Source organism: Mastigoproctus giganteus, chromosome 9, assembly GCF_048544385.1.
Source record: "Mastigoproctus giganteus isolate SK-2022 chromosome 9, ASM4854438v1, whole genome shotgun sequence".
NCBI classification, from domain to species: Eukaryota; Metazoa; Arthropoda; class Arachnida; order Uropygi; family Thelyphonidae; genus Mastigoproctus; species Mastigoproctus giganteus.
In genome coordinates, this window is record NC_143583.1 from 116,481,713 (window position 1) to 116,508,484 (window position 26,772).

The 26,772-nt window shown below is 39.5% G+C and overlaps 1 protein-coding gene across 3 annotated transcripts in view; it reads right to left on the minus strand.

Moving 5' to 3' along the window:
- LOC150080668 (fibrillin-2-like) overlaps positions 1–26,772 on the minus strand; it is a 1,460,049-nt gene that overhangs the window by 527,188 nt on the left and 906,089 nt on the right. The gene's annotated exons all lie outside the window — the stretch shown is intronic.

The window sequence follows — 26,772 nt, forward strand, 5'->3', positions numbered from 1 at the left end:
ACTATCAAAAACCAGGCCAAGGAGGTGAATGCTTTTCATAACTAATATAGGATGATGACTTGCCGATAGCAGACTTGAAAAGTTCAATGCTGAAGGAAGCTTTGTATGAAATATGGTAAGTGGCCTCTCATTTCAAGGAAATGAAGATCTTTCAGTATGCCAAAACACCAAGTGGTGTCAAAGGCCTTCACTATGTCAAGGCATACCATAACGAGATGCTCATTTCGGATAAATGCGTTCCTGATGTTTGTTTCAGCTTTGACCATGAGATCCAGGGATGATCAATTTTTTCTGAAACCAAATTGGTTATCAGAGATTAGATATTTGGAATCAAGGTACCAGATCAGTCAGCAGTATATCATTTTTTCCAGGGTTTTATTCAAGCAGCTGGTAAGACAAATAAATCTATAGTTGTGAGGGATAGAGTCCCTCACAACTATAGACCTATAGATTTTCCTTGTTTGGAAATTGTCAGTACACAGGAGTGATGCCAGCACATGGGGAACGAATGTTCAATGAAAATACGATTGTAGAAAGTCAGCAGCAAGGATAATGATTTGTTATCTGAGTGTTTAAGCATTACAAAATACACTCCATCTAGACCAGCAGCACTGTTCTTTGAGGTATATATGGCTTCTTGAAGTTCAAGCATAGTAAATGGCCGATTGTATGATAAACAAGATGTGGTTTTGGAGTTCAACTGAGATTTTTCAGCTGAAGGTTTAATCTTCTGAAATGGCTGGTCGTATGCAGTCAAGGCAGACAACTGTGAGAATACAGACCCTAGGGCATTTGTAATTTCTGAAGGAGTACACAGCTCCTGTCCATTCCAGTTGAAAATTGGAGAGGATAAATGAGGAAATTTGCCATTTAGTATTTTTATTTTCCTTATTTTATTTTCTTATTTTATTTTCCTCCATATTATTCTAGAATCTGTATTTTTATTAATTGAATTTGCAAATTGGTCCCAGGAGTCTCTTTTTGCTTTCTTCCTGATATGGCGAGCCTTGGATCTGAGTTTCTTATAATTTATATAAGAAACTCAGATCCATTGGTAGTAGGATGTTTGCAGAATATATTCCACGCTCGGTTTTTTCCTTTTTTGGCACTCTTACAATCCTCATTCCACCAATAATTTATAGATCTACAGGAGCTTGATTGTGATTGTGGGATGGCAACAGACACAGCTACTATGACTTGTTTGGTAATATGGTTGGTAACTATATCAACTGGATGAGATTCAATGATCTGATTATCAAAGGATACATGATAAGTGTATATTGCCCAATTTGCCTTAGAAAATTTCCACTTTATGTGGTTTCTGAAGTTACAGAATGTGAAGTTTGAATTTACAGATTAGCGGATAATGGTCACTGTTGAGTGGATCATCAAGAGCTGTCCACTCAATACAAGGAAAGAGTATCAGAGAGCAGATAAATAGATCTATTGAGAAGACCGTTCCTGTTGGGAGATGGATGTAAGTTGGTGAACTAGTGTTTAGGATGGCTAAAAATTTTGCCTGTCAATGAGCATTTCAGTGAGTTGCCCTTGTCCATTTGCATTAGGCGAGCCTCACAATGGATGGTGTCCTTTGAAGCTGCCCAATAAACAAAAAGGGGTTTGCAACTGCAGAATTAAATCTTCAAGTTCATGAATAGTACAAGGCCAACTGGGTGGCAGATAGATTGAAACAAGTGTTATAGTGACGCCAATTGCTATTTCCCTAGCAACAGCTTCAATAGAGGTTTGCAAATGAATACATCTGCAAGGGACTCGTGGATCTATGAGAACAGCAACCCCACCGTGAGCATTATTTGTAACCAGTCTATCTTGTAAGAAAAGAGTATACTTTTTTGATCGAGAGAGAGATACCTGAGGAGTTAAATATGTCTCCTGTAAACAGATGCTAACTGGATTATGATATTTAATTATTTCCTGGATGTCATCAATATTGCAAAGCATCTGCAATTGGACTACGTTGTTCATTATTTAGATTTAGATGAAAGAGTCTGAGTGTCTGTTTTTTAAAAGTCTGTTTGATGGAATCAATTTTAAATATTATCTCTTTTTGGGAAAATTGGTCTCACATCTATTTCATCCTCTGGATGGATCTCTCTCCAGAATAGTTTCTGTTTCCTCTTGACTGGAAATTTCATTGGTATCCATGAGGATGGAATCAACTGGCTGTTTGCTAATGGGATCTGGCTTCTCTGCTTGAACGTCTTACAATTGCAGCATTGTAATTATAGAAGCAGCATGGACAGCAGGTGGAATGGTGACTGGTGTGTTGTTATATGTTGCTTTGATGATTGTGGTACAGAAGAGAGCAAGGATCAAGCCCATTCAGAAATGGAGGTGTTTGGTGGAATTGATGTATTTTCCAGGGGGGGGGGGGGGGCAAAGCTTGGAGACAAATAATTACATCAATAAATTTTTATTTAATTTTTTGAATTTTTTTTTTCACAAGTAGATTATAGAATACAGTATTGCATCAATACAAAAACACGTACATAATGTACATAAATTTACAATATAAAGGAAACAAGAATTAATATATATATATTAGCAATGAACATTTTTTTCACAAATCAGAAAAAGATGAACCAAAAACAGGAACACGTGTTTTATTGCTGCAATAGATGAAACATGTGTTCTATGGTTACCCTGCCAATGGCCGAAACTGGCCAACCCGTAATAAAATTTTAAGGCAGACAAAGCGTCCCATGGTCGAGGGTGTAAGGTTACATATCTCAATCACTTTTATGATTATAATTAGTGGAATTTTTTACTCGATCATAAGGGGGGAAAGTTCCCCATCTCCTCCCCCCCTCTACGGACACCCATGGCTTCAGCATACGTATGTCTGGGCATCTGTAGTTGTAACTGCTTTTGTGCTTCTGGGAACGAGACTTTCTTTTCTATTTTATATTTCTGGATTTTTTTCTCGTATTTCCACTGTTCACAATTTTTATAGAATTCTGGGTGATTGCCTTTACAATTCGGACAAAGCGAAGACTGGGCATTACAGTCAGCTTGGGTATGCTCTTTAGATCCACAGTTTGGACATACCAAGTCACCGCGACAGATTGTTTGTGAGTGTCCAAATTTCTGACACTTATAACATCTTATTGGGTTTGGAATATATGGGTGAATATGTAACAATGCAAATACCCTGCTTTCACTGATGAAGGTAAGTTGGGTGAGCTGACTGTTAGTATGATGCTCTGAGTTGGAATGAGCTTGCCATTATTTTTTCATCATAATTCTTTTGGCCTGTGTGACTTTCTGATCCTGCAGTTCCTGAACAATTTCTTCCTCTGAGACATTCATTAGATCCAATTCTGAAATTACGCCTTTGGATGTATCAAGTGTGGCATGTGGTTACACCTTAACTGGAACTCCACCAAATGAGTTGAGTCTGAATAAAGACACAGACTGTTTAGAGCTGGTGGTCTCTACAAGCAGGTTGCCAGATTTTAGTTGTCTCACCATTTTCGTGGAACCAACTACATTCTCAAGACATTTTGTATAAGGAATGGAGATAGATTGCCTAAGGGCTGGTTTGTTAGTGAATGTAGAATAAGAAAATGAGTGCTCAATTCGAGGAGCTTCTGTCCTGTCTCTTTTGATTGGATGAGTCACTACTGGGTTGATGCAAATCCATATGATTCGGATTTACAGTCTTAATCGGTGGAAAACTGCCACATTCCAGGTTTTGCTCCTTTTGGCCCTGGGGATTTGCTTTGCCACCCAGGTTTCTGGCCCCAACACGGGGAAGCAAGAGCACTGCCACGAGGTGACCAAGTGGCTGAGTTATTTAGAAATAGAAACAGAAAGGTGGATTTCCTTTCTGGGTTTTTGCCTACTTCTTGTAGTGTGAAAGTGCTACACTAATTTACAAATAAAGAAAATGGAAGCCAGAACAAAATATTAATCACAGGGGCTCACATCTGGTGAGTATGGGTTTGGCACACCCAAGGTTCTGAGCTGTTTTTGACTGGTGCAGCATAAGCCTCAGGCTTCCTTGCATTACAGTCAGCAGTAATAATATAATAATCTAATCAAAGGCTCTTTGGATATAATGCTTTTTGGAGCCCACAGAAATCGCTTGGTCACGGAAAGCTTGGCACCCAAGGCCACCTCAAGAAAAGGGCAAGACCAGCGAATAGTGGACTAGAGAAGGACCATTATCACAAAGAACCTGATAGCCCTTTCAATCTTGGAAAAAATCAAGCAGGAAGTGAGCGATCAAGTACAAAGAACAAAGAATATGGACAACACAGAACAAGAGAAGAAGGGGCAAGAAGAAATACAACCCAGAGCAGCTAAAGTGGAAAGAGACAAGGTCATGATATCAAGAGTAGAAGACGAGTGGAAGAAGGCCCTAACAGAATTTAAAGGAATGGATCCACAAAGACCCACGTGATACCGAAGCAGAGACCTGATAGAATCTTGAGGAGAGTCACAGACCACCTCATCAGCAAATTAAACCACATTACCTCAAGGATAGCACTGGAAGCCACTCACACAGCCGTATACTGTGCTGCCATAGCAGCTACGAGAGACCAGCAGCAGAATAACTGAAAAGGGAAGGAACCGTCAGCATGAGAAAAAAGAATTCAGCAGAAGATAGAAGAATTATGAGCCAAGACAGGCCAATTTACCCAGTACCAATGAGGTAATAGAATTAAGAAATCAAATGGAAAAGTGAAGAGCATCCTCAAGAGACAGCATCCACAGCAAAACAAAAAATCAGAGAATAGGAGAATACTTAGACACACTGAAGTAGAACCTACTCGCACTCAGCAAGAGACTATGCTGATACAAAGAGAACTCCCACAGAAAAATGAATAACCGAATCTTCAATGAAGACCAAAGAGCTTTCTACAGGATTCTAAGAGAAGTGGGGAAAGAAAGAAACAGACTACCTGAACAGAAGACGATTAAGGAGCTCTGGGGCTACCCATGGAGCAGTGAAGTAAGACACCGAGCTCCCTAAACAGAACTAGAATGGAAGAACACCAGGAGATGAGAGAATGGGAGATTTGGGAGGAAGAAGTAAAACAGCTGATCAGGAACTCCACAACTGGCGAACCCCAGTAATAGATAACCTCAACTACTGGCACAAGAAGCTCACTTGCACTCACAAGCACCTAGCAGAGCAGTTCACCCAAATGATAAGGCACCCAGAGACAATCCCAAAGTCTACCAAAATTTCTCACTCAAGGGATCGCATATCTGAAGGCTAAAGACCAAGATACAAGAAACCCAGCAAAATACAGGCCAATCACCTGTCTCCCAACGATCTACAAGATCTTGACTAGCTGCATAACCAAGAAGATATCAGACAATTTAGAGAGCCAGAATATAATGGCCAAACAGCAGAAAGGATGCAAGCGGATGAGCAAAGAGCAATCACTCACAGATGCTGCAGTCATAGAGCAAGCCTAGAAGAAGTCCCGCAACCTGTACACTGCCTACATCGATTACTGCAAGCACATCGACTTCTATAGAGATGCTGAAAAAATACAAAGTCAATTCAACAGTGAAAAACTTCCTTCCTCGAAGCAACCATGCTGAAATGCTGTACCATCATAAAGAACATCACAGCCAGAGTGATCACCATCAGCAGAGGAATCTTTCAGGGAGATCTTGAAAATCTTGAGCCCATTGATATTGTTTGTTTGTTATTTCGTTTTTAGCAGCATTAGCAACTAAGACCATATTGCTCCAGGATATGCGGTGGTCATTCCCTGACCTCTCCGCATCCTCCGTATTTGGTGGTGATGGGCTTGAACCCCCGTCTAATCAAGAAACGTGTGCAACGCACTGCTGCTCCTTCCCACCTGGCTACGGAGGCACCGCTTGAGCCCATTGTGGTTCTGTCTAGTGCTATTAACCATGCTCAAGAGCAGCAAGTACGGATATAACCTCAACAAAGGAAGAAAGATCCTGTACACCTCACCCACCTGATACCACAGATGACATAAAGCTCTATGCTCTAACTGAGAAGCAACAGCAGCAACTACTCCAAATCACCGAAAAATTCGGCATTGATATCAAGATGGAATTTGGTCTAGACAAATGTAAGTCCCACAGATTGCATGAGGCAAAATTAGTCAGGCAACACTATCAGCTACAGACTGGTAAAGAGATTAAAGCCATAATAGAGGGAGAAACCTACAAATACTTGTGGATGATGTAGGCTCAGAAGTTAGAGCACAAAGAAATCAAAGCTTGCCTGACCAAAAAATACCATCAGAAACTCAGAAGCCTGCTGAAAGCAAAGTTGAATGGAAGGAACACAGTTAAAGCCATAAACATCTATGCAGCCCCAGTGCTAACATACTCCTTCAGGGTCATAGATTGGACTAACACTGAGCTGGAGGATATCATGAGATAAACAAGGGCAGTGATGACCAGGAGCAGCCAACACCACCTGAAATCAGCAGTGGAGAGACTGACAATAGCTCGGAAAGAGGGAGGCAAGGGCCTGATAGACCTTATCGAGCAACAGAAAACAGCAATAGCTAACCTAAAGGATTACTTCCAGAAACATGCAGCAGCAGTCTACCAGGCCATAAGGAAGATAGACAAGTGGTACACCCCACTAAACCTAAACGAGAAGTCCCCTCCCACCCAGACAGCACAAACCAAGTGAGAATGACGGGCAAAGAAGACAGTCCATGACAGTCACTATAATGACTTCTATCAAGATCACATTAGCATTAGCATTAGTAGAGGCATTTCATGCAAGAAAGCAAGCTTATGCAGCATCAGCCAAAAAAAAAAAAAAAAAAAAAAACCACTTCCACTTCACCCCTCTGTTCGTTCAAAATACCTGTCCAGCTGAGCTTTAAATTTATTTAGGCTATCAACTTCCACGACAAGGGATGGAAGTCTGTTCCACCAACCAACTACCTGCTGGCTAAAGGCAAATTTCCGCACGTCTATCCTACATCTGTCTTTTCTCAATTTGAATTTATGCCCTCTCAGGTGATTATTCTGAGCAAGAGGAAGAATACCATAGGCATTGAGCATGCTCAAACCATTCAAGGCTTTATACACCTCAATCAGATCACCTCGCTCGTGCCTAGTCTCCAGACACTGTAATTTGCAAAACTTAAGCCTTTCTTCGTAAGAGCACCCCTTTGTTCCATTCACTAATCTTGTTGCCCTTCTCTGTACTCGTTCCAGCAGCTCTACATCCTTCTTGAAATGAGGCCTCCAGACCTGTATACAGTACTCTAGGTGTGGCCTGACCATTGCCTTATACAAGGGAATAATCACCTCCTTATCCCTGCTAGAAAAATTCCTGTATATCATTGACAATACACCATGAGCTACTCTTGTAGACCGTCTGCACTGCTCAGAGAACTTCATATCTGCCTGCACAATTACCCACAGGTCCTTTTCATTCTCTACCACTGTCAGTGTAGTACCACAGAGTTGATACGTTGCTCTGGGATTGCTGTTTCCCATATGTAGTACTTTACATTTGTCAATGTTAAACTTCATTTGCCACCTCTCAGCCCATCTGCTCAACCTTTCCAGATCCTCTTGAAGCAGCATAGTGTCAGTAGTGTCGTTGACAACCCTGCCAACCTTTGTATCGTCTGCAAACTTGGACATTAAGCTTGATATACCATCATCAATATCATTTATAAATACAGAAAAACAATAATGGACCCAACACTGAACCCTGGTGACTCCACTAATAACATTAGTCCACGATGAGCAGTGTCCACTGATTACCACTCTCTGTCTTCTCCCCCTCAACCACCCCTTTACCCATAGCAGCAATTTGCCTCCAATGACACACTGCTCCAATTGTGCAGCAGTCTTTCATGTGCAAAAGTATCAAAAGCCTTTCTAAGATCCAAGTATATAATATCAAAGTTATTCCCTGCATCCAGTTCTTTTGTGACTGCATCATAGTATCCAATCAAATTGGTCAGGCAAGACTTCCCCTTAACAAAACCATGCTGTGTCCGAGCTATAACTGAAGCCTTGTCTAGATGATCCTGCAGTGCTTCTTTAACCAGTGCCTCCATTAATTTTCCTGGAACAGAAGTTAAACTCACAGGTCTATAATTACTTGTGTTTGCCTTTGATCTTCCTTTGTGAATTGGGGTCACATTTGCACATCTCCATACCTCCCCTGAGTCCAAGGAAGCTCTCATAATTATGGCTAAGGGTTTGCTTACTTCCTTTGCTGCTTCCTTTAATATAACTGGATAGATTCATCCACCTCAGGTGCCTTTCTTGTGTTTATCTTCAACAATTTCTCCTCCACTTTACTCTCAGTTATTACAAGATTCTCTAGCTTACTGCCAGAGTTGAATACACCTCTGGCATTCCCCTTGCTGAATAGCTCCTCATGTGTGAATGTCGATACAAAATATTCATTTAGTTTGTTAGCTACCTGAGCAGGATCATCTACAGTTAACCCATCGATATCAAGTGGACCAATCTGATTCATCCCCTTCCTTCTAGAGTTTACATAAGTAAAGAACTCTTTGCTGTTTTTCTTTGCATCCCTTGCCAAAGATTTCTCGTAATCCGCCTTCGCCTGCCTAACCTCCTTTGTAACTTGGTTACAGATCAACTTGTATCTATCATAGGCTTCTGTGTCACGTGTTAATTTGTATGTATCCCATGCATTTTTCTTCTCTGCCATATGTCTCAATAGTTCATCTGACATCCATTTAGGCCTAAACCTTGAACAAACCTTGATCATAGATAAAATTGCTTCCAATGCTCACAAGTGGGACACTCTTCCCTGAGACTGAAGGATTCATTCTTGCAATCCAAGACCAGGTAATCAACACCAGAAACTAAAGAATCTGGAATACATGCCAAAAAGTCTGAAGTGTCAGATGACACTCATCGACGATGCCGCCTGGCATCAGAAACAATCCAACACATCACAGCGGGATGCAAGGTGATCACCCAGACTTGTACCCTCATAGTCTACACTCGTAGAATTGACCAGGTAGCCAGGATAATACATCAGACGCTAGCGAGGAAATATAAGTTGATCAAAGAAAGTGTACCGCACTACAAGTACGAACCCCAGGCAATACTAGAGACCCCAACCCACTGGCTGTACTGGGACTGTGCCATAATAAAGAATAAGACATTCTTGCACACGAGACTGGATATAACCATTATGGACAAGAAGGAAAAGGCTATCTATCTGATTGACTAGCAGTGCCCAACGCTGGCAACCTCCAGAAAATCCATGAGGAAAAAATCAGGAAGTACAAGAACCTAAGACAGGAGATCAAAGAGATGTAGCAACAAGCAACATAAGCAACAAGTAACGACTATCCTAATGATAATCATCTCAACCACTGGTACGGTGCCAAACACCCTACATAACAGCCTAGCAGCAATAGGTCTCCCAGCAAATACCTACATGGACCTCCAGAAAGTCGCAACCCTGAACACCTGTAGGATAGTCAGAGTTCCTCAACCAATGGTAACACCAGACATAACAACCACCCTGCGTACTTGGTGGCAATACCCATCATGAAGTGGAACCCCTAATCAAGGAGAAATAATATAATAATAATAGCACCACCACCACTGGACGTAAGCCAAAGCTAAACAGGTCCACCTCCATAGATGAATGATGTTGAAGAGAAATAATAACCATACTGCACTGAGTGTGGCATAGGATAAAGTCACTCGCATTCAGGCCTTAGGCAGAGGGGTTCAGGAAAGTTGGAGACAGTCTCCCAAGGAAGACAGTGGAGCAAGTGATACTGTCACCTGTATGGCTACCACAACAGAAGGGCAAGACCATCCAGCCCCACCAACTGGAAGCACTTCCTGCGCAACTGCACTAGTGACCAACCAGGAAGGAAGAAAACGCCAACATATGAAGTGGAGCATTGAAATGAATACATTACATCATGCGAGCATATTACAAAATAACCAAGCTAGAGATCGATATGATAATAATAATAATAAGGGGTGTGATTAGCCCAGTAGTTATGACTCCAGACCATCAATGTGATGGACCCAAATTTGAATCCCATTGTGGAAAAAAAAAAAAAAGTGAGGGGGAAAAAATTGCAAAAGCTGCTTCATCAGACCTACCTCCCTAAAGGTCAACGTGATGGCTGAGGCAGAGAGTGGCACCATTTGATGTCATTCCCAATAACTACCAGCCACCAGTGAATGTGGCACCTCTGTAGCCAAGAGCGGCAGTGCATAGCACATGCTTCCTGATTAGACCGGAGTTCGAGCCCGTGACCAAATACAGAGGATGCAGAAAGGTCAGGGAATGACCACCACATATCCATGGAGCAATATGGCTTTGTTACTAGATATAGATCTAGTAACAAATTCACTAAGTTGGCAACAATGCTACTGATTAATTTCTGAGAACTGAGTGACGAAGTGTGGCGCTGTACTTCATGTCTGTAAACGTTTGTCAATCATCCCTCCCCTTCCCTACCTGAGAGCCGAACCTACCCAAACAGCTGATCTCCCAGTCAAAACATCCATTCTAAGTGAGTGAATGTGCCTTCTTATTGCTCTATGTATTTGTTGTGTTTATTTCACTTGCTGTGCTTAAAGTTATTTTCAGTCTTCAGTTTACTGTGAAGTTAAATGAATGTTTCTAAAGTGCCCTGAAACATGGATAAATGAATATTTAAGGAAGAAAAGTAACATGGAGCTGGAGCCGATTGCTTCTACATCTACGACTACGTCATCATCCCATGTGAGTAAAGAGGTGGATTCAGCAGTAACTAAAAGAAAGTTAAACAATCAAGTGATAAAAAAATTAAAAAACGTAAATATCATGAATCATATTTACAATTTGGCTTTACATGGACAGGAAATTTAGTATAACCAAATCCACAGTGCATTGTTTGCTCTGAAGTCCTGTCACAAAATTCTATGAAACCGTCTCTTTTACGGCGACACTTTGAAACAAAACATGAGCATTCAAAAAATAAGCCCTTAAGCTATTTTGAACATCTTTTGGAAGATTTGAGTAGAAGAAAAACCATAATTAAGCATTTTTCTAAAGTAGAAGAAAATGAAAGTGCACTTAAAGCGTCTTACAAAGTAAGCCTTCAAAGTGCCAAATCCGGAAAGGCTCACACAACAGGTCATCATTCTTCCAGCAGTGGAAGAAATTGTTTCTTGTATGTTTGGTCAAAAAGAGACAAACCTTATCAGAACCATTCCTTTGTCAAATGACACAGTTTCCAGGAGAATTAAAGATATGGCCTGTAATATTAAGGACCAACTCATTCAAGCTATTCAATGTAGCCTGTGGTTTGCCATACAAGTGGATGAGTTGACAGACGTAGCTGGGCTAGCTCAATTACTTGTTTTTGTGCATGCAATATTTGAAGGCATTTTATTTTGTAAGCCTCTCAATACTCAATAATTCTACCACGGGTGAGGATATTTTTAATATGATTGATTTATTTTTTGCCAAAATCAACCTTGAATGGAAAAATTGTATTTCTGTATGTATTGACAGAGAAAAAGCAATGAGTGGTTATATCACAGGACTAGCAGGTCATATAAAACAAGTTGCACCAGAATGTAAGTTCATTTAATGTTGTCTTCATCGTGAAGCACTGATAGCTAAATTTCTCCCTGATGATTTGAAAAGAGTTGTGGATGAAAGTGTATAAATGGTTAATTTCATCAAAACCTGACCATTGAAGCCATCTTTTTTCAATTATGTGTGAAGAAATGGGTAGCCTGCATAAGAGATTACTGCTTCACACAGAAGTACATTGGTTGTAACGAGGAAATGTTCTTTGCCATTTATTTGAACTCCACAATGAAGTACACCATTTTTTCATGGACCACGAGTTTTGACTTTCTTTGAGACTACAAGACTTAGAATGGCTTATACAGTTAGCATATTTAACTGATATTTTTGAAAAAGTGAATATTTGGAACTTATCACTGCAAGGAGACAACGTTGATGTGTTCCATGTTGAGAAGAAAACAGAGGACATGGTAAAAAAAATTTCTCTCTGGAAATACGGAATTAAAAAGAACAGCTGTGACCAATTTCAGTGACTAGATTCATTTTTTAAAGAAAATGAGCAAATGATTGCAGAATTTGAAGATAACAAATAATTATTCACTTAAGCACTCTTAAAACTCTAATAAGGCAGTATTTTCCACCCCCTGATGAAACGCAAGAATGGATTCGAGACCCCTTCACATTTGATTTCGAAAAATGTAAGCTTCCACTGTCCAATAAAGAAGAGTTGATTGAGATGGCTTGTGACAATAGTTTAAAAAGCATTCATTCCAAAAAGCCACTGATTAGTTTTTGGATTGCAGTGGAGAAGGAATATCCAACTTTGTCAAGAACTGCAGTCAAATATTTGTTACCTTTCACAACAAATTATTTATGTGAAACTGGTTTTTCATCTTTAACTTCTTTAAAAAATAAATATAGGAACAGGCTGGATGTTGAAGATGACTTACGACTCTACATTAGCAAGATAACCCAACCATTGATGAACTGTGCAAGCGTAAATAAGCGCAACCATCTCACTGATTACCCAGTAAAATGTTTATAATTTTATAAGATTTGTTAAATTGTTTATATCACTCTTTGTGTTTATCGATATATGTAATTTTTGAATATAAAATATAATGTGTATGTATATATATATATGTTTTATTTTATTCCAATTCTTATACTATTGTAATCTTATTTTATTCCAATTGTTATCTATCTATACAAGGGTTGTTGTTGTTGTTGGGTTTTAACGACACATAGGCTACTTGGGCCATATTGTGTCTTCTAATGGTGAATTTGAAATAATAACTATATTTTATGATATATTTCTATCCGGTTTAGGAAAATAAATAGTTCTTTTTTATTAGAATCATCTCCCAGAATCTGCAATAAATTTATTGATGACTGTGTTTTAGCAATTGATTTAAAAGTATCTAAGCGGATGTTCTGAAAGTGGGGACAGTCCACTAACAAATGGCGAATGGTCAGTTGTACTTGACATGACGTACATTGTGGAGCGCTGTGTTAATAGATACAGGTGAGTGAGATGAGTATGCCCAATCCTGAGCCTTCCTAAAATTGTTTCTTCTCGTCTGCTTTTCTGGAAGCTGGAGGGCCACAGCTTTGGTTCTGGTTTTATTTGGTATAATTTGTTTCCTGGATAACCTCTCCAGATTAGTGACCAGCTATTGTAACATGCTTTACGGATAATATGTTTATAATCAGTATATGGGGTTCGAAAAGTCTGCAAAAGAGTAGTATCTGGTTGTTTCGCTGCAAGATCTGCTCTTTCATTTCCTACTATCCCAGAATGACCTGGAATCCAACAGAATGTTACAGTTTGGTTTGACTCATTACACACAAGTAATTTAGAATGGATTTGTTTTATTACAGGGTGAGAGGAGTTGGTATTACTATTTATGGCAGAGACAACACTGAGCAAGTCAGTGTATATTAAGGAAGATGAAATTAGAAGTTTAGCAATGTGACCTAGAGCCAAGTTAATAGCATAACGCTCAGCAGTGAAGATACTGCATTCTACAGGTAATGAGACAGAAGTAGTGAAAGAGGGAAAGACTGCCGCAGCGCCTACTTCAGTCTCAGTTTTTGATCCGTCTGTATAGATCTTACAGGCCTGTGAATTAGAAGCAGAGTGAGCTTCATGTAACTGTGCGATATTGAAGGGACACAAGGTGTTCTTTCCCCACTGTTGGAAATAGTCATCGTAAATTGCAGGGATATTTGTCCACGGTGGATCAGGCGGTGTTATGTCCTGATATATATTGCCTATTTCAATATTCCACGTTTGAGTTAGTACTTCAAGTCTAAGTGCAGCAGGTCTGTTTTCATTTGGTTTACTGTTGTAAAATGAGTCCCATTCGGTATTGTACAGACATCTCCAATTCGGGTGGTAGGGAAGACTGCGGATTTTTGCGGCATATATTAAAAGCAATGTTTACCTCCGAAGATGTAAGGGAGGTTCGTGGGCTTCAATGTAAAGGCTCTGGACTGGGGAGGTTCTGAAAGCCCCTAGAGAAACTCGAAGGGCACTGTGCTGGATGGTATTTAACCGCTCTAAAGTACTCTTCCTCGCAGAGTCATACAATGGAAAACTGTAGTCCAAACGGGACCTGATGAGAGCTCTATAAATATGGATAAGCGTATGCCGATCAGCGCCCCATGACATGGATGACACACACACCGAAGGATATTCAATTTCTTCAAGCAGATGGTTCGAAGATAGGCCACATGTGCTTGAAAGTTCAGTTTTCTATCTAGTATCAGGCCAAGAAAGCGGACAGTGTTAACCAGAGGAACCGACACATTTTTTATCTTTAACTCAGGATCAGGATGAAATGACCGGAGTTTGCAGAAATGAGTGGTAGTGGATTTCTGTTCGGCAAGATGGTATCCGTTGCGTAAAGTCCACGATTCTATTCTGTTTAGAGTAATTTGTAACTGTCTTTCGATAGTATTCATATTTTGTGATTGGCCCGATATGGTGAGGTCATCTGCATACATATATACTTCAATAGTTTTTGGAAGATTTTCCAATATATTGTTGACCCTAATTGCAAATAGCGTTGGACTCAGTATGGAACCCTGTGGGACACCCTCTTCTTGAATATGAGATGCTGATAGGAAGTTTTGATATCTGACTTGAAAGGTACGTAACTTTAAAAAGTTCTGAATAATTTGAGGGAGATAGCCTCTCAACCCTAACTTATGCATATTTGTGATGAGGCCATGTGGTGTCGAATGCTTTCTGAATATCCAGGTTGACCATAACTAAATGTTGTCTCCTGATGAAGGCGTTACGTATGTTGGATTCAATTTTGACAAGTAAATCTAGGTTGGACCTGTTTTTGCGGAAGCCATATTGGTGATCAGAAAGCAGATTTTGGGATTCTAGAATCCAGGTGAGCCTCTTATGCACCATCCTTTCGAAGATCTTGCCCAAACAGCTTGTCAATGATATTGGTCCGTAATTTTGAACTAGAGAGGTATCTTTTCCCGGTTTTGGTATTGCATAAATATAGGAATGACGCCATGAGAGAGGATATGTGTTTTCTGAGAAGATCCTATTATAAAATAGCAATAGTGTGTACAGATCAGCTTCACACAGATGTTTAAGCATTCTGTAGTGATTGCCGTCTGGTCCTGCTGCACTATTTGAAGATTTACTCAAGGATTCTTTGAGTTCAGCTATAGTAAAGGGCTGGTTATATGGAAGTGGGTGATTAGTTGAAAAATTCAATTTTTTTCGTTCTTCATTAGTTTTAATTCTCTGAAAAGCAGTCACATAAGTGGTTGAGGCGGAAGTATTATAGAAAGATTCTGCTAAAGCATTTGCGATGTCAGTAGGAGAAGATAGGTCCTGCCCATTCCACTGAATTATTGGAGACTGTAGCGGTAGAAATTTTCCATTGAGAGCTTGTATTTTTTTTCCAGATAATCCGAATGTCAGTATTTTTGTTAATAGTTGAGGTGAACTTAATCCAGGAGTCATGTTTTGCTTTTTTCCTAATTTGTCTTGCTTTGGCTCTCAGTTTTTTGAAAACTATAAGGTTGGCGGTAGTGGGGAATTTGCGAAATTGGTTCCAAGCACGGTTTTTTCCTACTTTCGCTATGGTACAATCTTGATTCCACCACTGGTTTTGGTGTACCCGCTTGCTCTGGTTGGATTTTGGAATAAAAATTTCGGCTGCTGATAATATATGGCTGGTAATGTGTTCGGTTACATCATCAATATGTTGTTTCTGTACATACTGTTTGTTTAGTAGGACACAAGTACAGTAGTTTTTCCAGTCTGCTTTGTGGAAATTCCAAGATATACGGGCTTTGGGGCATGATACGACCTGTGTTTGAATTGAGCTGATGATTGGAAAATGATCACTGTGGAATGGATTATTCAACACCAACCATTCCATACTTGGAAAAAGAGATGCTGAACAGATAGATAAATCTATGGCAGATGTTGTGCCTGCAGGTAATTGAACATAAGTTGGAGAGCCAGTGTTTAATACAGTCAGATTATGGTTATCTAGGAATGTTTCAATTAATTGGCCTCTCTTATCCATAGTGGAGGATCCCCACAATGGATGGTGACCGTTAAAATCACCGAGTAAACAGACAGGAGGTGGCAGTTGTGTTAAAAGGTTGTCAAGTTCAGTCTGGGTACAAGGATAATTAGGTGGTATATAAACAGATGCAAGGATTAATGATATTCCCATTGCTATCCGAACTGCTACAACTTCTAGGGAGGTTTCTAGTTGGAGATGTCTTGATGGTATGGTAGTTTTGACAAGAATACCTACCCCTCCATGAGAAGAAGAGTCAGAATCCCTGTCTCACCTAAACATAGTATAGTTTTTGAATTTGAGTGAAACTTTTGGTGATAAAAATGTTTCCTGTAAGCATACTCCTAATGCGTTAGTTTGTATGAGTAAATCATTCAGGTCATCTATATTACTGCGTAATCCTCTGCAGTTCCATTGTAGGAATTTGTTCATTGCTTGGGTTTATTTGACGAAGATTGATCTGACTGTTTTTTCTGAGGTTTCTGCCTGCTTAGTTTTGATTTTTCATTTTTGGGAAAGGTTGGGCGTCCTGTATCCATGGTATCATTGGCATGTAATTCTAGGACTGTGTCTTTGTCCTCTGACTGAACTTCCATTTGAATGTTGCTATAGCATGGTTTCATTGTCTTTTGATTTTCAACACTAACAGATTTTGTTCTTTCGGGCAAGGTTGAGATGGCATCAGTTGGGATACTGATTGGCGTGTTGCTGGTTTCATTGACTGTAGATTTTTTATTGCATGTTAGCATAGTTTTGGCCCAGGTGGCAAACAAAATGTTTGGTTCTATGGAGACATCTGTTTGAGTTGAAATTGACCGGCTGTTTTTAGAGACCGATGCGTATGATCGGCTAGGCATGGTTAACAGTATTTGCTTCCTTGCTTCAGGGTATGTGACTTTATGCTCCACCTTATATTTCTGGATTTGTTTGCCTATTTTCCAAAGGTCACATGCTATAGAAAAGGCAGGATGGCTTCCTTTACAGTTAGGGCAACTGGAAGTGGCAACTGTACAGTCTCCTTGGGAATGCTCCTTAGAGCCACAAATAGGACACACAGCATCGCCTCGGCATGCCGTCTGAGAATGGCCATACTTCTGGCACTTAAAGCAGCGAATGGGATTTGGGATGTAGGGCTGAATCTTGCAGTTTAAATAACCTGCTTTAACAGAAGATGGAAGAGTCGGAGTACTAAATGTCAAAATGACGGACTTGGTTGGTAGTAGGTTCCCATCTTTTTTGGTCATTATTCTCCGCACATGAGTCACTTTTTCATTTGGTCCTTGAGGTTGTCACAGACATTCTCTCAGATATGCCAGACAAGCTGTTCTTGCTACCTGGGAGTCTAAAACGCTGATGGAACTGATATTCGGGTGACACTCAAGTCAAGTGGACCCAATTTCGGTGAAGTCCGGACGGTCTATGACAGCCAAATCCTCTGCTTGCACCTTCACGATGGTGGGACTGTTAGTAATCCTGGGTATAACCTTCATGCACAAGTACATGGTGGGTGACCACCCAGGTGTGAACCAACGTAAGCAGGGGTCGAGGTGTGGCGCCCACACCACATGGAGGAACGCCGCCCCTCTATGTTACCAGGCAGTACTAGGTGGTAGATGACTCTCATCAACCGGTGAAATACCACCACTTTGCTTATTGGAGGCTTGAAGTGGTGGAACCCATGTTTAGTATCTAGAGCTAAGTTCCAGCCAACCCTTCCCTCTCTCTTCCATCATGCAGTATGATTGATGATTTTTGAGGTTATGATGAATGTCGTGGCGAGATCCAATATTCCTTACATTTCAAGGGTACAGCTCTAAAACGGTGTTCGCAGGCCGGCCACTAGATAGTACACCGGACCAAACCTATTCGTAACTCTCTAGGAGGCTTCCAGATCAGCTAGTGTATAATCTTGCTACCTCTACTCTGCCAGATAGTGACTGGAGGGAGTCCGAGTAGTGTGTCCGAGTAGCATTGTTGAGGCCACGTTATGTCAAGGATCTGGGTATATTCTTACAACATGTACGCCATATCCAAAATTTCATTACTTCATACAGCATGTCCCACCCACTTTTTCTTACTATTGAATACACCATGAATTGTCAAAATAATAGAGCAAGCTTATCTGCGAAAAGATCCAAACCTCCCAAGGACTTGTTAATTCATTTCACAAATATACGTGGTCTCAATTCCAATCTCAACGATGTCCATTTCCACTTGCAGTCTTCCAAACCATATGTACTTTTTCTGACTGAATCTCAGTTATCAGTTGATTCAACTACTGCTCATCTTAGATGTCCAAATTATTTGCTGTATGATTCCTTTCGCCTCAAAGGTGGTACTTGTGCATATGTCCGTTCTGATATTCCCTGTCAGAGACTTGGCAATTTGGAATCTCCTCTCTTTGATCTTCTCTGGCTTAAAATCTCTTTACCTCATTGTGTAAAATTCATCTGTTGTCTCTACCATTCTCCCAACTCCACTAATCACTTGGAGCTCTTTGACTTCCTCTCTTTGCAACTTGACTTTCTCCAGTCCAACTTTCCTAACAGTGAGGTAATTTTCCTTGGTGATTTTAACGTTCACAACTCCAGCCGGCTTCCGTTTTCTAGTCACACCGACCCAGCAGGTCGAGATGCTGAGGCTTTTGCAATTACTAATGAGCAGCACAGATTGTTCATTTACCTACAAGAATACCGGACAATCCTAATCATACAGCCAATACGCTTGATCTTTTTCTCACAAACAACCCTTCTAAGTACAAGGTTGAAGTGAGAGGTCCTTTAGGCACTTCAGATCACAACTTGGTGATTGACTCTTCTCCAATGGAACCTTTATCTCATGGCTATTCCCGACCTCGTATTGTTTGGCATTACAAGAATGCAAAATGGGATGACCTGCGAGACTTCTTTTCTTCTTTTCCTTGGTCTGATTACTGTTTCAAAACTTCTGATGTCAACGTTTGCTCAGATCGTGTCAGTGAAATTATTCTTGCAGGAATGGAATCCTTTATCCCACACTCCACTTTAAAATCACTTTAAAATAAAAAACAGACACGTTAATAAGTTGCAAACATTATCGAATAGTTCAAGACACGTTTATGCGAATTCTAACAGATTGTCGCGAGCCTGCGACCAAGTTCACACGAGTTGGGTGACATCCCCCCCACAGACACATAACGCACTACCTCAGAATATGTCGGCTAGTTCACGAACACCCCCTCACCCAGTATCCAACGAACCGACATATCAACAGGTTACAAATCTTTCCTCGTGTACACTATCGCAGGACCAGATTTCACTTTTATCCAAAGGATTAAATTATAATTTACCACCTCGAAAGCTGCCAAAAAAACAATGCGTAATTGATATTGAATTTGGACTTCGTAGCGTTCCACAAAAAGATGTATTTATTCAACAAGTTAACCAAGTAGTGAATAACATAAAAGAAACGCGACTTCCTAAATTGAATACACATGAAAGTTCAGCTTTACGAGAACTTCGAGAAAATAAGGACATTATTATACAGAGGGCAGATAAAGGAGATACAGTGGTAATACTAGATAAACACGATTATATTAATAAGTTAGATTCAGTTGTGTCTGATACCTCCACTTATCGTGAAGTGGACCAGGCACTGTTTACCAATTTGGTAAATCAATACAATAAAACGTTAACCACATATCCTAAAAACGACTACATTACTATGGTTCAGTTGAAGGAATTGAAGTCCAGAACATACAATATTCCTGCACTTTTCGGTCAGGTAAAATTACACAAGCCTGGATTTCCGATTCGACCTATTGTTTCCTACAGGAACTCGGCATTTTCAACCTTAGCCACACATGTATATAACATTATAAAACCTTTTAGACAGGTTATACAATTTGGGATTAAGAATTACGATACATTATTTAATAATCTGAAAGACTGTAGACTCGGCGACAATGACAATTTATTCTCATTAGATGTTACCTCATTATATACGAATGTAAACGTTGAATACACATTAGATATTATTTGGGATATGTTAAATAAAAACTCGACACCGATTAATTATACGAAGCTGCCTATTAAGGAAATTTTTCACTTAATTAAACTGTTAGTTGAAGCTAACTACATCACCTTTCGAGACAAGGTGTACAAACAAATTTTTGGATTACCAATGGGTTTGAGCCTGAGTGGCTTAATGTCAGAGATCTATCTCTCAACGATTGAACAGATACATTTGACACCTTTTCGTCCCCGTATCACATACTATGGGAGGTATTTGGACGATGTTCTAGTTATTACCGATAGTAGTACTATCCAAGACATTTTACATTCGTTTAATAATATTCATTCTAGACTCAAATTTACATTGGAAAGGGAAGATACGGATACAAAGTCATTAAACTTTCTAAATTTCACGCTTACCCGGGACTCGAACAAAATACAATTTAGCATCTATCGAAAACCCACAAACACCGGTATGCTTCTACATTATAATAGCTACCACCCGTTCACCTACAAAAGATCGATTATCTTTAATCAATTTCTAAATGCCTATAAATATTCAACGACGGATTCTGCTTTGGACTCAGAAATACAAATATTAACTAGCAGATTCTTAAACAGGGGTTATCCCATTAACACAATAAATCGAATTAGGGTACAAGCTAAGGATAGGATACAAAATACTACACCAATCAACAATAGAAATATCAAAAAATACTTTATTTCTGTCCCATATGTTGAACAGTGGCACAAACAGCTTAACAGATTCTTTAAAGATACCGAATTTAAAATTATAGCTAGGCCCATACGGAAGTTACACACTATACTGAATAATCGCTCGGTTCTTTCCGCATTCGCAACACAAATCAATGATCTAGTATACAACATTTCTTGCGGTGATTGCGACTCGTCTTACCAGGGTTCGACCCGGTTTTCTCTTAATATCCGTGTTAATCAACACGAAGCCTCTGTTCGTGCTTCTTGTTCAGCAGCGTCAGAATTAGCCTTTCATGCCATTAACGAAAAACATACTTTTTTATTTAACGAGGCCAAAATACTTAATGTTCAACGTAATTATACGCGACTATTAATTGCAGAAACCGTTGAAATTAAATTACACGAGAATTCTGTTAATGTTCGGCGGCCATATTTGATCTCCGATGCGTGGACCTTTACGCGCATGCGCGAAGACATATAATCACTATTTAAGTTGCAGGTTTAGCCTGATTCGGTAATTTTCGTTCCTGTGATCACGACAGTCGGTCGAAAAGCATTGTCAGCTTCAGGAAGGAAAATCGTTTTGAATATTTTCGTTAGATTCTTTTAATTGCATTAATTTGAATTTTAATTGTTTTAAATTGATTTTGAATTGTGTTAAATTGATTATTTAATTATTTATATTTTACTTTAATGTTCCGGTAAGTTGTCGATTTTTTCGTTTTTTCCGTTTTAATTTCTGGAGGGTATCATACGGAAGTGTTCCACGTACTATATTGAGGTTAACTCCTCTTATTTATTTACTAATATTATTATCAACGTAGAACATATTGAGTTATTACAGCTCTGATTCATACTATCGGACTAATTCAATGGAAAGGTTCAGTGAAACACAAGTAGTTGCTCTTGACATCTCAAAGGTTTTTGATCGTGTTTGGCATAAAGGTCTTCTAAACAAGCTTCCATCTTATGGTTTGCCAACTGTTTTTAGTAATTGGTTATCCAGTTTTCTCTCTGATCGCTCACTGAGGGTGATGGTAGATGGCTCTCTGTCTTCTAACTTCTCCACTAATGCCGGTGTCCCCCAAGGTTCAGTTCTTTCCCCCACTCTTTTCCTCTTGTATATCAATGACCTTCTTCCATTGACTGGAAATCCTATCCATAGTTTTGCCGATGATAGCACGAGTCAGCTTCAAGTTCTCGAAAATCTGCTGCCAATTCCTTAAATGCCGATCTTCAGGTAATTCTCCAGTGGGGCAAAGACAACTTAGTTGATTTCAACCCTTCTAAAACTCAATCTTGTCTTATATCTCACAAAAAGGATTCTTCTGCTCCTATGCTTATCTTTAGTGACACTCCGATTTCTAGGCAAAATGATATATCTCTTTTGGGGATTACCCTGACTTCTAATGTCTCTTGGCACAAGCACATTACAAATATTGCTTCCTCTGCATCTAAAAAACTTGGTTTTCTCTTTCGCTCTTGGCGTTACTTTTCTTCGAAACAGCTACTCACTCTGTATAAATCGCAAATCCGCCCTGCCACGGAATATTGTTCCCACATCTGGGGTGGTGCCCCCAAAACCTCTCTCAGGCTTCTTGATTCCATTCAGAAGGAGGCAGTTAGGTTAATTAATGATTCATCTCTAACAGAGTCTCTCCACTCGCTTTCTCATGCACTGTTTCTGCTGCATGCCTCTTCTACAGATACTTCCATGGGCACTGTTCTTCTGAATTGGCTTCTATAATTCCCGCTCTCTCTTTCAAAACAGTCCGAACACGTGCCGCCACCAGCCAACATCCATTTACTGTCCAACTACAAACCCACAGAACCAACTTTTCATCTTCCTCATTTATCCATTCAACTGCCGTTTTCTGGAACAACCTTCCTTCATACGTATTTCCTGAAAATTACAATCTACAGAAGTTCAAGTCCAATATAAACAAATATCTTCTTTCATCTTCTGAACCTCCAACCCAAGTATGGTACTAAGTACTATAGGTTCTAATACCTCTCGTGTTTGGGGTTCTCATAAAAAAAAAAAAAAAAAAAAAAACTTTTTGTTCCCTGAGTTCTTGTATTATCTCTTCTTCTGACACTGATAGTAAGTCCCATTCGCTGATAACGCCTCTAGAGGTGTTAAGAGTGTTATGGGGCGTAACTGACACTGGAATACTGTTAAATGATGTTAATTTTAACAGCTTCTCTGAGTGAGTTGTCTTAGAAGTTTCAATTAGAAGGTCTCCAGATTGGAGACGCTTAACCATTTTAGGAGATCCACAAACCGATTCTAAACATTTCTGTATAAGAAAAGGTGATAGTTTGCCAACAGGTTGCATGGATAATGAGTGCATTATAAGAAATGCTGGCACGTCATTATTCTGATTTTCCGTCCTTAGTTGCTTCGGATGATTGGAGTCACGGTCGTTGTCAGGAATTTCTGATCTCGAGCCCGAGGGCTCTAATGGTGGATAGTCACTTATATCCATGTCGGCTCCTTTTGGCCCTGGGGGTTTGTCTTTACCACCCAGGTTACCGGCCCTGCCACGGGGAGGCAGGAGCAGTGCCACAAGGTGACCAAGCGGCTATTAGTTGTATTAGTAATAAAGAAAACGAAATAGAAAGGTTTCTTTCCTTTCTGAGCCTTTGCCTACTACTTGTAGAACAAAAGAGCTACTTAAGTATAAAATGAGGAAAACGGTATTCGGAAATAAACAGAATATATATAATGGCAAAACCTCTTTAGATAGCTCGCTTTGAGAAACGCACTGAGATCGCTTGGCCACGGAACGCTTGGCACCCGGGGCCAAATAATCGAATTATACAAGGGGTATGGCAGTAACATACATATTTCCAGGGGGTACTTGAATCATAAAAGATTGAGAACCACTGGTCTAGACAAATGCAAGATACACAGACTGCACCAGGGAAAATTAGTCAACCGAAACTACCAGCTGCACACTGGTAAAGAGATCAAAGCCATGGCAGAGGAAGAGACCTACAAATACTTGGGAATAATGCAGGCTGAGCAGGAACTGTGTTCCCTCCATTCAGCTTTGCTTTCAGCAGGCTTCTGAGTCTCTGACCGAAAAATACCATCAGAGACTCAGAAGCCTGCTGAAAGCAAAGCTGAATGGAGGGAACACAGTTAAAGCTATATGCAGTCCCAGTGTCCCAGTGCTAACATACTCCTTCGGGGTCATAGATTGAACTAACACTAAGCTGAAGGATATCATGAGAAAGACAAGGACAATGATGACCAAGAGCCGCCAACACTCGAAATTAGGTGTGGAGAGACTGACAATTGCCCGGAAAGAAGGAGGAAGGGGCCTGATAGATCTCATTGAGCAACAGAAAGCAGCGATTGCTGACCTGAAGGATTACTTCCAGAAACACACAGCATCACTCCACCAGGCCATAAGGAAGATAGACAAGCAGTATAGCACACTCAACCTACGTGGGAGAGTTCCCTCCCAAACCGGAGGCACAAAATAAGCTAGAAAAATGGGCAGAGAAGACATTCCATAACAGACACTACAATGATCTCCATCAAGATCACATAGATAAAATTGCTTCCAATGCATGGCTCACGAGCGGGACACTCTTTCCCAAGACTGAAGGATTCATGCTCGCCATCCAAGACCAGGTAATCAACACCAGGCAGTATAGAAAATACATTGCCAAGGAGCCCGGAGTGTCCGATGACACATGTCGACGATGCCACCTGGCCTCAGAAACAATCCAACACATCACTGCGGGATGCAAAGTGATCACCCAGACTGAGTGCACTCATAGACATGACCAGGTAGCCAGGATAATACATCAGAAGCTAGCAAGGAAATACCAATTGGTCGAAGAAAGTGTACCGTACTACAAGTACAAGCCCCAGGCAGTACTAGAGTCCTCCAATCCATAAGCCGTACTGGGACAGTGCCATAATAACAGATAGGCAATCCCGCACAACAGACTGAACATAACCCTTGTGGACAAGAAGGAAAAGGCTACCCATCTGATTGACATAGGAGTACCCAACACTGGCAGAGAACCTATGGGGAAAAAATCAGTAAGTTCACAAACTTAAGACAGGAGATCAAAGAGATGTGGCATATGCAACAAGTAACGACCTTCCCAATCATCGTGTCAACCACCGGTATGGTGCCAAAGACTCTTCATAACAGCCTAGCAGCAATAGGTCTCCCAGCAAACACCTATAAGGAACTCCAGAAAGTTGCAATCCTGAACACCTGTAGGATAGTCAGAGAGTTCCTTGGACCAGACATAACAACAACCACACTGTGTACTTGGCAGCAATACCCGTCACGAGGTGGAACCTCCAATCAGGGAGAAATAATATAAGAGCAATAATAATAATAATAATATGTAGTATACTCAAGTCATTTCTCCATTATCCTGTACTTTATTTCACTTATTTATTATTCTATTATTTATTTATGTATTTTTTGGCTTATTGATGCAATAATGTCTCTGTAGTACATTGTTAACCCCTGGCCACTGTGCTGTGATGCAACTACTATTATGTAAATTATCATTCTAAGCATTGCAATAAAGATTCTTCTTCTTATTATTATTATTATTAATAAGGAAGTGTAAGAATATCTGTGCATTTAGTTTTTCCATTTTGTCTATCTTGTCACCGATGAGAACCTAATAAGTTTCAAAATGGCCGCATGAAGACTGGCATTTGGTTTCCATGTTTTAGGACAATAGTTAGCAGTTCATAACCTGATTATTTGGAACCTGATTATTAATGACCCTAATTTTTTGCATGTCTTGATCTCTAGATTTGTCCAAAGTATATTAGTTAATATCTATTAGATCAACGTGAATTTTAGAATTCTTCCAGAATCATCACCATCAACAAAAGCCAGAGAAAAATCAAATAACAAATAAATGCTCATTGGTGGATTCTATACTCACTATTCTCCCCACCCCTTGCAATTTTTTTTCACCCACATGTGCAAAGTGTATTTTGGAGTAATTCCTGCTTACATCAGTAAGCCCATTCTAAACAAAGTGCTTTCACTTTCATTTTTTAATTAAAATTTGTTTAATTAAAAAAAAAATAATTAAACAAATTTTAATTTTTAATTAAAAAAGGATTATACTTTTCTTGGAACTGGAAACAAAACCTAATGTGATAGCAATTTGTTTTTGCTATTCCGACTTCTGCTTCTCTTAGACATCGAATTCTATCTTTCAGAAAAACCCCATTATTTATTTAGTAATTTTTTCTGTCATGACCAAAACTGAAAGATGATAACCAATGTCCAAGAATAAAAAAATTACTGTGAATGTATTAGAGATAACATCAGACATAGGAACATTAATAATTAACATCAGAAAAGGAATTAATAATTAATTTGGACTACTTTGAACATTTTAGTAGCAATACACAAAACTAGAGACAAAGCATGAACTGTATGTGTTACCTGTAGGTTATGTTCATAGCAATCCAGGTTAACAATTTTTTTGATGAATGAGGAAATGGTTATTAAATACTAACCAAATATTAAAATGAATAGAGAATGTCATGATGAATATATATACTATGGAAATCCCCACAGTTTGTGAAGAATTCAAAGCCCTTCCAATTGCTACTAGACTAAATGGGTAAATTGCAAGAAAAACTGAACACAAAACAACACAGTACACAGTAAAAATTAAAGCAGTACAAATTGTCAATTATTCTAATGATATAATCATGTACAATACATAATATATAACTAATAAATGCAAATTACTGTAATTTTCTCTCATTATTTTTTTCTTGCTTCCCTTTAATGCTGCAGATAGAAGGTACTTAAAATCAATTATTTAAAAAAAATAAAATAAAAATAATAACTGAATATCTGAAATACCCTCAGTCTGACTTTCTCCAGATAACTAAAACAATAAACAAGATAAGAGTGGTTTTACAATGTATGAAAATTTTAAGAAGAAAAGA